Source organism: Rhinopithecus bieti, unplaced genomic scaffold (genome assembly GCF_001698545.2).
Source record: "Rhinopithecus bieti isolate Rb0 unplaced genomic scaffold, ASM169854v2 scaffold_6902, whole genome shotgun sequence".
Lineage (NCBI taxonomy): Eukaryota > Metazoa > Chordata > Mammalia > Primates > Cercopithecidae > Rhinopithecus > Rhinopithecus bieti.
In genome coordinates this window covers 28,367-37,996 of record NW_016805183.1, presented here as the reverse complement: position 1 = coordinate 37,996, position 9,630 = coordinate 28,367, and positions in this window count along the sequence as shown.

Genomic DNA, 9,630 nt, shown 5'->3' with positions numbered 1-9,630 from the left:
CTCTAATCCATCTTGAACTAATTTTCATATAAGGAGTAAGGAAAGGATCCAGTTTCAGCTTTCTACTTATGGCCAGCCAATTTTCCCAGCACCATTTATTAAATAGGGAATCCTTTCCCCATTTCTTGTTTTTGTCAGGTTTGTCAAAGATCAGATGGCTGTAGATGTGTGGTACTATTTCTGAGGGCTCTGTTCTGTTCCATTGGTCTATATCAGTTTCATCATCTTAATGCTCTCCTCTTCTGGCCCGAGCAAACACTGACCTATTTCCTATCACTAGAGTTTTGGTTTTTCTTGAATTTAATATAAATGGACTCATGCAGTATTTACCTTTTTACATTTGACTTTTTTCACTTAGCATGTATTAATATCTGAGATTACCCATGTTGTTTTGTGTATTAATGTGAAATAAGATTTTATACCCACTATATTTGTAATAATGATGCAGTCTGACAATAGTAAGTGCTGGAGAGGATTTGATTAATGGGAACTCATGTGTTGTTGATAGATTGCAAGTTGTTGCAACCATTCTTGAAAAAATTTTGGCATTTATGCTGTAGAGTTAAGCATTTGCTTACCTTATGAGCTAGCTATTCTTCTTTTTTAAATACCCAAAGTAAAATTTTTCCTGTATGTTCCAGGGAATATACACACATGGAAAAAAATATAAAACAAAATCACTAAATGTTCCACAGAAGAATGTATCAAAATGTGCTGTATGTATAAAATCGAATATTATACACAAATGAAAATCAATGAACTATATCTCCAAGTGACAACATGAATTATTTTGGGGAGCATAACATTTAGTGAAAAATCAAGCTATAAACATTTGTACTTTTTAGGTAATAAACTTTTCCTATCCCTAGAGTTTTGATTTTTCTTGAATTTCATATAAATGGAATCATACAGTATTTAGCCCATATTACTTATTTAGTAATACACACTTTTATACTCAAAATAAGGAAGCTTAATAATATAGGGTTCAAACACACATACATATTTGATAAAACTGTAAAAAGGAATAGAATGATGAGCACAAAATCAAGATAGTAAGTACTTCTGTAGGGAGGTGGGAGACTTGGATAGGAAAGAACACATAAGTAGATACAAGTTATTTACAATGTTATAGTGCTTAGGTAAGGGTTTCGTTGACTTTTATTATATTCCTATGTTTTCAAACTTAAGTATTTCATTTATCCTTTCACATGGATAAAATATTATATAAAATAAAAAGAAAAGCACAATATTTGAAATTAATAATTTACAAGTTGGAAGTAATTTTTTTTTTCCGAGTGAGCCATTTGATGACAATTTTTATGTAGATTCCTTGAGTAACCCATCCTTTCCTCAAATTATTTATTCATAGTAACTCATGTGTCATATTCTTTTTCTTTGGAAAAAGTTCCAGAGTAAATATTTGATCATTGTTGCTTAGTAGTTTCTCCTTAAAAAGTGTTAGTCACCTGAAAATGCCACAGATTTAAACGGTCCCAAACTGAAAAAATTTCATCCGAGTAAACCGTATCGGAATATGATGACTTGCGAACAAAACCATATTATCTTCCTTCCTCTTTCAGATATAGCTGCTCTTTTTCTCTCCAATTCGGACATTCTAGAAAATAATTTTTCAAGAAGTACCTTCTGTTATGAAAATTTTGAGATGTTTCTGGGTTTCCCACTTAAACACTGAATCTGCTGATCTCTACTGAAGAAAATGAAGCAATCTTGGGGATAACATCACACAAATAACAGCCTCTAACTTTAGCTGACTTACAATGCTCATATCAATCCGCCTACCACACGTCTGCCCTTTTACTTTCAACAGATGAAATGAACCGACAATTTCAAGGAGAAGATAGATGCATGTTAGACACGAAGACCCACAGTTTTACAATCCATCTCTGTAAATTTAGGACTTTTCCGTTCTTTTTTTTTTTTTTATTTTTTTTGAGATGGAGTCTTGCTCTGTCGCCCTGGCAGGAGTGGATCTTGGCTCACTGCAACCTCCGCCTCCTGGGTTCAAGCGATTTTTCTGCCTCAGACTCCCGAGTATCTGGGACTACAGGCGTCCGCCACCACACCTGGCTAATTTTTGTATTTTTAGTAGAGACGGAGTTTCGCCATATTGGCCAGGCTGGTCTCAAACTCCTAACCTCGTGATCCGCCCGCCTCAGCCTCCCAAAGTGGAGGGATTACAGGGGTGAGCCATTGCGCCCGGCCCTGACTTTTCAGTTCTTACTTTACTTTAGCTCTCTGTAGCACTGACCATCCTGGGCAGGTAACTTAAATAAGTGCAGTGAACAAGGGTAAGATACTAGGGAGGGTGGGGACTGGCTAAACTGAAGAGCTGATTTTTTGCTGTGTGAGAATGTGAACTGAGGTCTTCTGAGTTTTGAAGAGAATCTGGATCTATGGATGTTAACTAGCTATTGAAGCCCAAAAACATCTATTCCTTGTGACTTCTCCATATGATGAAGACTTCGTTTCTTTCTCCATGCTGTATTCTGGTTTCTTAAAGAATCTATTCCTGCTTCAGCCACAGTTGGACTACAATATATCCCCCCACCTCACCTGCTGTAATCTCTGTTGAAATAGTGGAGGTGGGAGTGGCCCTTTTGTGAGTTAGAAACCAGATGCATTTTCTTGTACGAAATAGGACCCTTAGTACAATTTTTTCAGGTACTTTATGGGTTAAGTAGACCAACAGCTCTGGTTGGCTTGGGAATCTAAATAACCTTTTATGACACTGCTCCTAAAGAAAAATGCACACAGTGTTCCAAATAATTGACTTAAAACATGATTTTAAAAACACAGTGCCTGAGTTGGGAACTGCTTGTTTTGGAAGCTAGAGATGTAGTTGTTTTTAAAAAGTGACTTTTCCTCTTCTTTCCTTAAGTCAGCCATACTTTTCCGAATCTTGCTTTGTGTGTTTTACTACATCAATTAAAATAGTTTTCTTTGATATTATACTAGAACATCTGTTCATCCATCCATCAATATGTCCAATTGCTCCTTTGGATAATATGCTCATTTTTGATGTGGTATTGGTATAGTATTTTTAAAGCATCTCTACTTTTGAACTGTCCTCCTACTTGCAAATAACTTTTCTCTTTGCATTAATTGTGTACAGTTTTAATGTATGAAAGTTAAATGGTCTATAAGTTCCAATGGTCTATAAGCTTCTCTACTGGACTGTAAGATTCTCCAGAATGGGACTAAGTCTTATTCTTTTTTGTATACCCTTTGGTTATCACAGGTTCTGGATGGTAGGTGCTGAAGAAACCTTTCTTACAGTGAACTGAAACACTATAGTAGTTCTGCTCCATTTTGAAACATGTTAGCATGACAACTGGCAATGAGGAAACTACCTCATTATAACTTTCTTGACTACTGAGATTAAACAGGTTAAAAATCTCAATTATGTTATAGTATTTTCTGGAATAAGGAAATTATTTTGTATACTTGTGAGAGAGAGTGCCTGCTTGCTCATCAAACCCATTTCCTGGTCTTGGGTTCACAGCTAGAGTGCATTTCCTGAGATGCTTTGTAGTAAGAGGTAGACTAAATTCTAAGCAATGGAATGTGAGTAGAACATTTTCCATATATACCCTCCCATGCTCTTTCCCCATTTGTTGAGTGTGTGGAGTATTCTGAGGCCCCGTAGAAGGTGGATACCCAAGATGGAAGACCACCCAACGAAGAACACCACTTTCGGATTTCATATGAGTAAAAAACTTTTATTGCATCCAGCCATGAGACTGTGGGCCTCACTCCGTCACCCAGGCTGTACAGTGGCACGATCTTGCCTCACAGGAACTTCTGCCTCCCAGGCTCAAGCAATTCTCCCATCTCAGCCTCCCGAGTAGCTGGGACTACAGGCATGCACCACTAAACTCAGCTAATTCTTTTGTATTTTTAGTAGAGATGGGGTTTCGCCATGTTGCCCAGGCTGGTCTCAAACACCTGAGCTCAAGCGATCTGCCTGCCTCGGCCTCCCACAGTGCTGGGATTACAGGTGTGAGCCACTGCTCCCAGCTCTAAACATTCTTGAGTACTGTTTTTCCGTTTGTATATGTAGATGGTGGTTTTGTTCTGACAGCAATTATCTGATATCAAATGGTTGTCCTGAGATTGAATTCAACTGTGACATTAACTACTCAGGAGTTAGTGCAGACCCCACAAGTTAAGGGTTTCTGTCTCACAAGGTGTCCCCTGCTTCAGATGCCAGTCACAAGTTCTGGGTGTTCCCAAGCCATCTGCACTTCTGCCCAACCAGCTACATATTTGGGGGTTCTTATGACTACTCATCCTTCTACGTCCATTAATTCATTAGAATGACTCAGAATTCACTGAAAGTGCTATGCTTATGATTATAGTTTTATTATAGAAGATACAAAGCAGGGACAGTCAAATGGAAGAGATGAATCGGGCAAGGTCTGGGTGGGAAATGTGTGTGGTGGGAGGCACAGAGCTTCTATGACCTGTCCTCATGAAATCAGGGCACACCACCTCCCAAGAACATCAGTGTATTAACCAACTAGAAGTTCTACTGAGACTCAAGGTCCAGTGATTTTACTGAGGTTTCATTATATAGAATGAATGATTAAATCACTGGCCACATGACTGAACCCAATCTCCAGTTCCCTTCCCCTTTCTTGGGACTGTCTTTCTGATGACCAGCTCTTGTCCTGAAGCTATCTAGGGAAGCCACCATAAGTCACTTCATTAGCATAAACTCAGATGTGAAGGAAAGGGGCTTGTTATAAATAAAGACACTTTTATGGGGAATTCCAAGAGTTTTGAAACTCTGTGCCAGAAACAGTGGACAAGACCAGATACATTCTTTATTACGTCACAATGGTAAGTGACAAAGATCAACCTTGTATTTTTAGTAGAGATGGAGTTTTGCCATGTTGCCCAGGCTGATCTCAAACACCTGAGCTCAAGCGATCTGCCTGCCTCGGCCTCCCACAGTGCTGGGATTACAGGTGTGAGCCACTGCACCCAGCTCTAAACATTCTTGAGTACTGTTTTGCCGTTTGTATATGTAGATGATGGTTTTGTTCTGACAGCAATTATCTGACACCAACTGGTTGTCCTGCGATTTAATTCAATTATGACATGAACTACTTGGGAATTAGTGCAGACCCCACAAACATTTGTCGTTTGAGCTTATTGACCAAAGAGTCTCTGGACTGAGGCTTGCCCATGAGACCTTTCCTCCTCAAGCTCTAACATTTTCTTCTTCATCCTGGATCTTCTTAGTTTCTCACCCCTATTGCAGCTTCAACATGCACTTGCTTTCAAGTCAGAAAGAAAGGTCACACACATTTGACAGACCAATAGCCTGTTTACCTATTTTAACTTCAGTATTGGTTTGTATCATTTTGTGTCCGGAATTCCACTATGTTATCAATTTACTTTATAGAAAATGACTCAAATACCTCAAAATAGACACATACGCTCATGAGCATGATACATAGATGGAAGAAATGATGTGAGTATGCTGCTACTTGGAAATATGTATACAAAATAATGTTAAGTGAAAAAAGGGGAAGGTATAGGAAGTATACACTGGCCAACTAAGAAAAAGTATATTGCTGTATATTGATAAACATTGAGAGAGGATTTAGAGTAACATCAATATTGGTTATTTAAGCGTATGAGAGCCTTTTTTGTAAGCTTGTTTAAGTGTTGTGTCAATTTATCTTTTAAGCTCACTCTTTCAAGTTACCTCAGGAGAAAGGAGGACTTATTATCTGGATGTCCACATGCTAGAAATAAAGAGTAGGAAGACATCAGCAATTGATGTGGTTCTAGAAACCAGTCTTTCTCCCTCAGTTCTGTGCATCATCTCTGCTTCACACAAGGATCTGCCCTGACTTGGCTTTGGTCTGTTCTTTTCTTTTTTGCTACCGTCTGCTTCTTCTTTTTTTTTTTTTGAGATGGAGTCTCGCTCTGTTGCCCAGGCTGGAGTGCAGTGGAGTGATCTCCGCTCACTGCAAGCTCCGCCTCCTGGGTTCACGCCATTCTCCTGCCTCAGCCTCCCGAGTACCTGGGACTACAGGCGCCCGCCACCACGTCTGGCTAATTTTTTTTGGTATTTTTATTAGAGACGGGGTTTAACCATGTAAGCCAGGACGGTCTCGATCTCCTGGTCTCGTGATCCACCTGTCTTGGCCTCCCAAAGTGCTGGGACAGGCATGAGCCACCACGCCCAGCCTACCTTCTGCTGCTTATAATCCTGTCAGGGACTCAGGATTATAAGTAACTCCAAGTTACTTTATGGAGTGAGGTGCTCTGATTTTCTTGGGAAATGTTAACTTGAATGTTGGGAGTCTTGAGGGTACTGACTAATCTTGGGCCCTCTGCCTAGTTCTGCCCTACTCATGCTACCAATAAATACATAGTACATGGCCACCTTGACTCACCTCTTCTGTGAAGCCACAGGCCATGTGGTTTCCTCAGAAGTTAAGGCAAGCACATTTAGCCTATAAAAGGGTATGTGTTATTTTAAGTAGTAAATGAGCCTCTAGGTGTTTGAAGTTTAGGTAATATAAAGAAGATATTTGGGAAAGACTTGCCCTTAGGTCACTGAATCACCAATTGGCTCCTTATAGCATAAATGAGTAAAAAAGCAGTTCTTCTCTAAATCCCACATGGGTTTTAATGACAGAGCCACACTACCTCATTAGATCCTCCTTGGGGCGAGATGTTAAGGTGGGAGATGGGAAGAAATACCTGGGTCAGAAAAAGATAGGAATGTCAATAGAGTAGCTTCTAGCTTTTCTCTATGCAAGGAAACTAGCTTTCCTGAAAGTGAAATCTATGATTTACAGTTTGTGAGCCTTGTATTGTAACTAAACCAGTGTCCCTCACTGAACATATTCCCATACCTTTAAAATTTCCCAGAGTATGAAAAAGGTCTGTGCTTCCATCTTATGGCTCTGCTGTATTATGGCTCCAAGAATGTCCTGATGTCAAGGGGCTGGAAGATAGTGTCAAGAGAAAGCATGGAGGATCAACCATGTAACCGCCAGACTTAGTCCATTTGTGTTGTTATAAAGGAATACTTGAGACTGGATAATTTGTAAAAAATAAACACAAAGAGGTTTATTTGGCTCATGGTTCTGCAGGCTGTACAAGAAACATGGCTCTGCTATCTATATCTGGTGAGGTCTTCAGGCTGCTTTTGATCATGGCAGAAGGGGAAGTGGAACCACCATGTGCAGAGATCACATGGCAAGAGAGGAGGGAAGAGGTGGGGAGGTGCCAAGTTCTTTATAACAACCAACTCTGGGGAACTAATAAAAGAGAACTCACTAATTACGTTGAAGACAGCACCAAGCCCTTCATGAGGGATCCACCTCCATCACCCAAACACCTTCCATTAATTAGGCCCCACCTCCAACATTTGGGATCAAATTTCAACATGAGATTTGGAGGGGACAAACAAAGCAAACTATAGCACCACCTTAATCTGGAAGTAATGAGCATCAGTTCCACTGAATTCCATTGGCAAGAATTAATCACATAATCCCAAATCGTTGCAGGATAGGGGCAGGAGGAGCTGGTGAGTGTAGTCTGTCTGGATAGCCACTCTCAAGCCCCAACTCCATACCAGAGAAGGGTGTATTTTTATTGGTCAGCTAGCTGTCTCTATTACACTCTCCTAACTTGTTTTCTGGTCTTCTCTATCTCCTTGATTAAATCTAGCCTACACATTGATAATGAATTAAGTAGCGCTAACTATAACAGTTAAATTGCTCAAAGAATCTGTGACATTTCACCGTCTGCCAAATTAAGTACCAGCTCCTCACTCTGGTACTCAACCCCCAAAGAACATAATCCCAAGCTAATATCTTGGCTTCACCCCCCAATATTTCTCTAACTTTTAAAAATGTCTCATCTAAAATGGACCACTTGCTGTTTTTCAAACACAAGATCTTTGATTCATCCTCTGTTCCCATCTGGTACCTGTTTACCTCACCATTCTTCCTCTCATGGGTGGCAGGCATTTTAAATAAATTCAGAATATTACTTATTTTATGCCTTTCTGAGTCCTTGATTGAGGGAAGCCACCAAATTCTAAACTGTCAGGGTCAAAAATTGTGTCCCTGTTTAATATTACAACACTTGGCAGCAGTGGGAGGCTCGGCCCACCAGCCCAGGGAGCTGGGTCCTTTCGTTGACATGTTATGATTAACTCCCATGGAGACAGTCCCTTACATACATTCTACTGCGCATAACTGCTGGTTGAAAATGTCACCGTGAAGTCATTTCCCAGGGTACACTGCTTACCATCTAGACATCAAAATTTTGTCTTCTTTATAAAGTAAAATCTAGGACATTTCCAGATGAGTACAAGGGCTCATCCGAGAACAAGAGAAAACAAAGTTAAAGCAAGAGGCCTTATACAGAATACAAAAGACAATGAGGAGAGTGGTGCAATAAAGAAGCGGAAAAGTATATGAGAACTTCTAAAACAGCCCTTTATTTTATTTATTTTATTTATTTATTGATTTGTATGATTACTTTAAGTTCAGGGTACATGTGCATAAATGTGCAGGTTTGTTACCATATGTATACTTGTGCCATGTTGGTGTGCCTGCACACCATCAACGTGTCAGCACCCATCAATCCTCCATTATATCATGGTATATACTCCCACATGCAATCCCTCAACCCTCACTCCCCCCTCCCCATGATAGGCCCCAGTTGCTGTGATTGTTCCCCTTCCCGAGTTCCAAGTGACTCATTGTTCAGTTTCCACCTATGATGTGAAACATGCGGTGGTTTTGTTTTCTGTCTTGTGGAGTTTTGCTAAAGAATGATGTTTCAGCTGCATCCATTGTCCCTACACAAGGACTCAACTCATTTCCTTTTTTATGGTCTGCATATAGTATTGTCCATGGTGTATATGTGCCACATTTTCTTAACCAGTCTGTCCACAGATGGGCATTTATGGTTTGATTCCAAGTCTTTGCTATTGTGAATAGTGCCGCAATAAACATTACGTGTTGGCATGTCCTTTGTAGTAGAATAATTTATATCCTTGGGTATTATATCCAGTAGTTAAGATGGCTGGGTGTATGTGGTTACATCTAAGGTTCTAGATCCTTGGAGGAATTGCCATCTAATAACAGTCCTTAAACTTATTAACCTAAGGTTCCCAGTACCAAAAAGCTAATCTAGCTGCTGACACTTCGTTACCTTCATGTTTAGTAACTCAGTTTACCAGGTTTTCCTGACGTTTCTGGTTTTTGAATATTCTGTAGAATATTGCCTCCAGGCATCCAGTCAAATCCATCCATCTATGCAGACCAATCTTTGCTGTAGTCACCATTTCCTTCCACTGGAATTACCTCTCTACTCCTCTCTGAGTTTCTGTCTTCTTCTGAAGATGTAGACATTATGTCTGTTAGCTGTCTGTTCAACATTTACTTTACTCAACCTGAATTCATTTGGACTTGGCAGGCTCAGAGTACCTACTCATTTTTGTAATAGGTAAGCTCCCCAGAAGTTTGCTTAATATTCAGTTGTTAGGCTGAGATGAATTTTTAAAATGATGATATAAAAAAAGTCACATTCATAGTCTTCAAGATATGAAGTACCAGAACTGATATC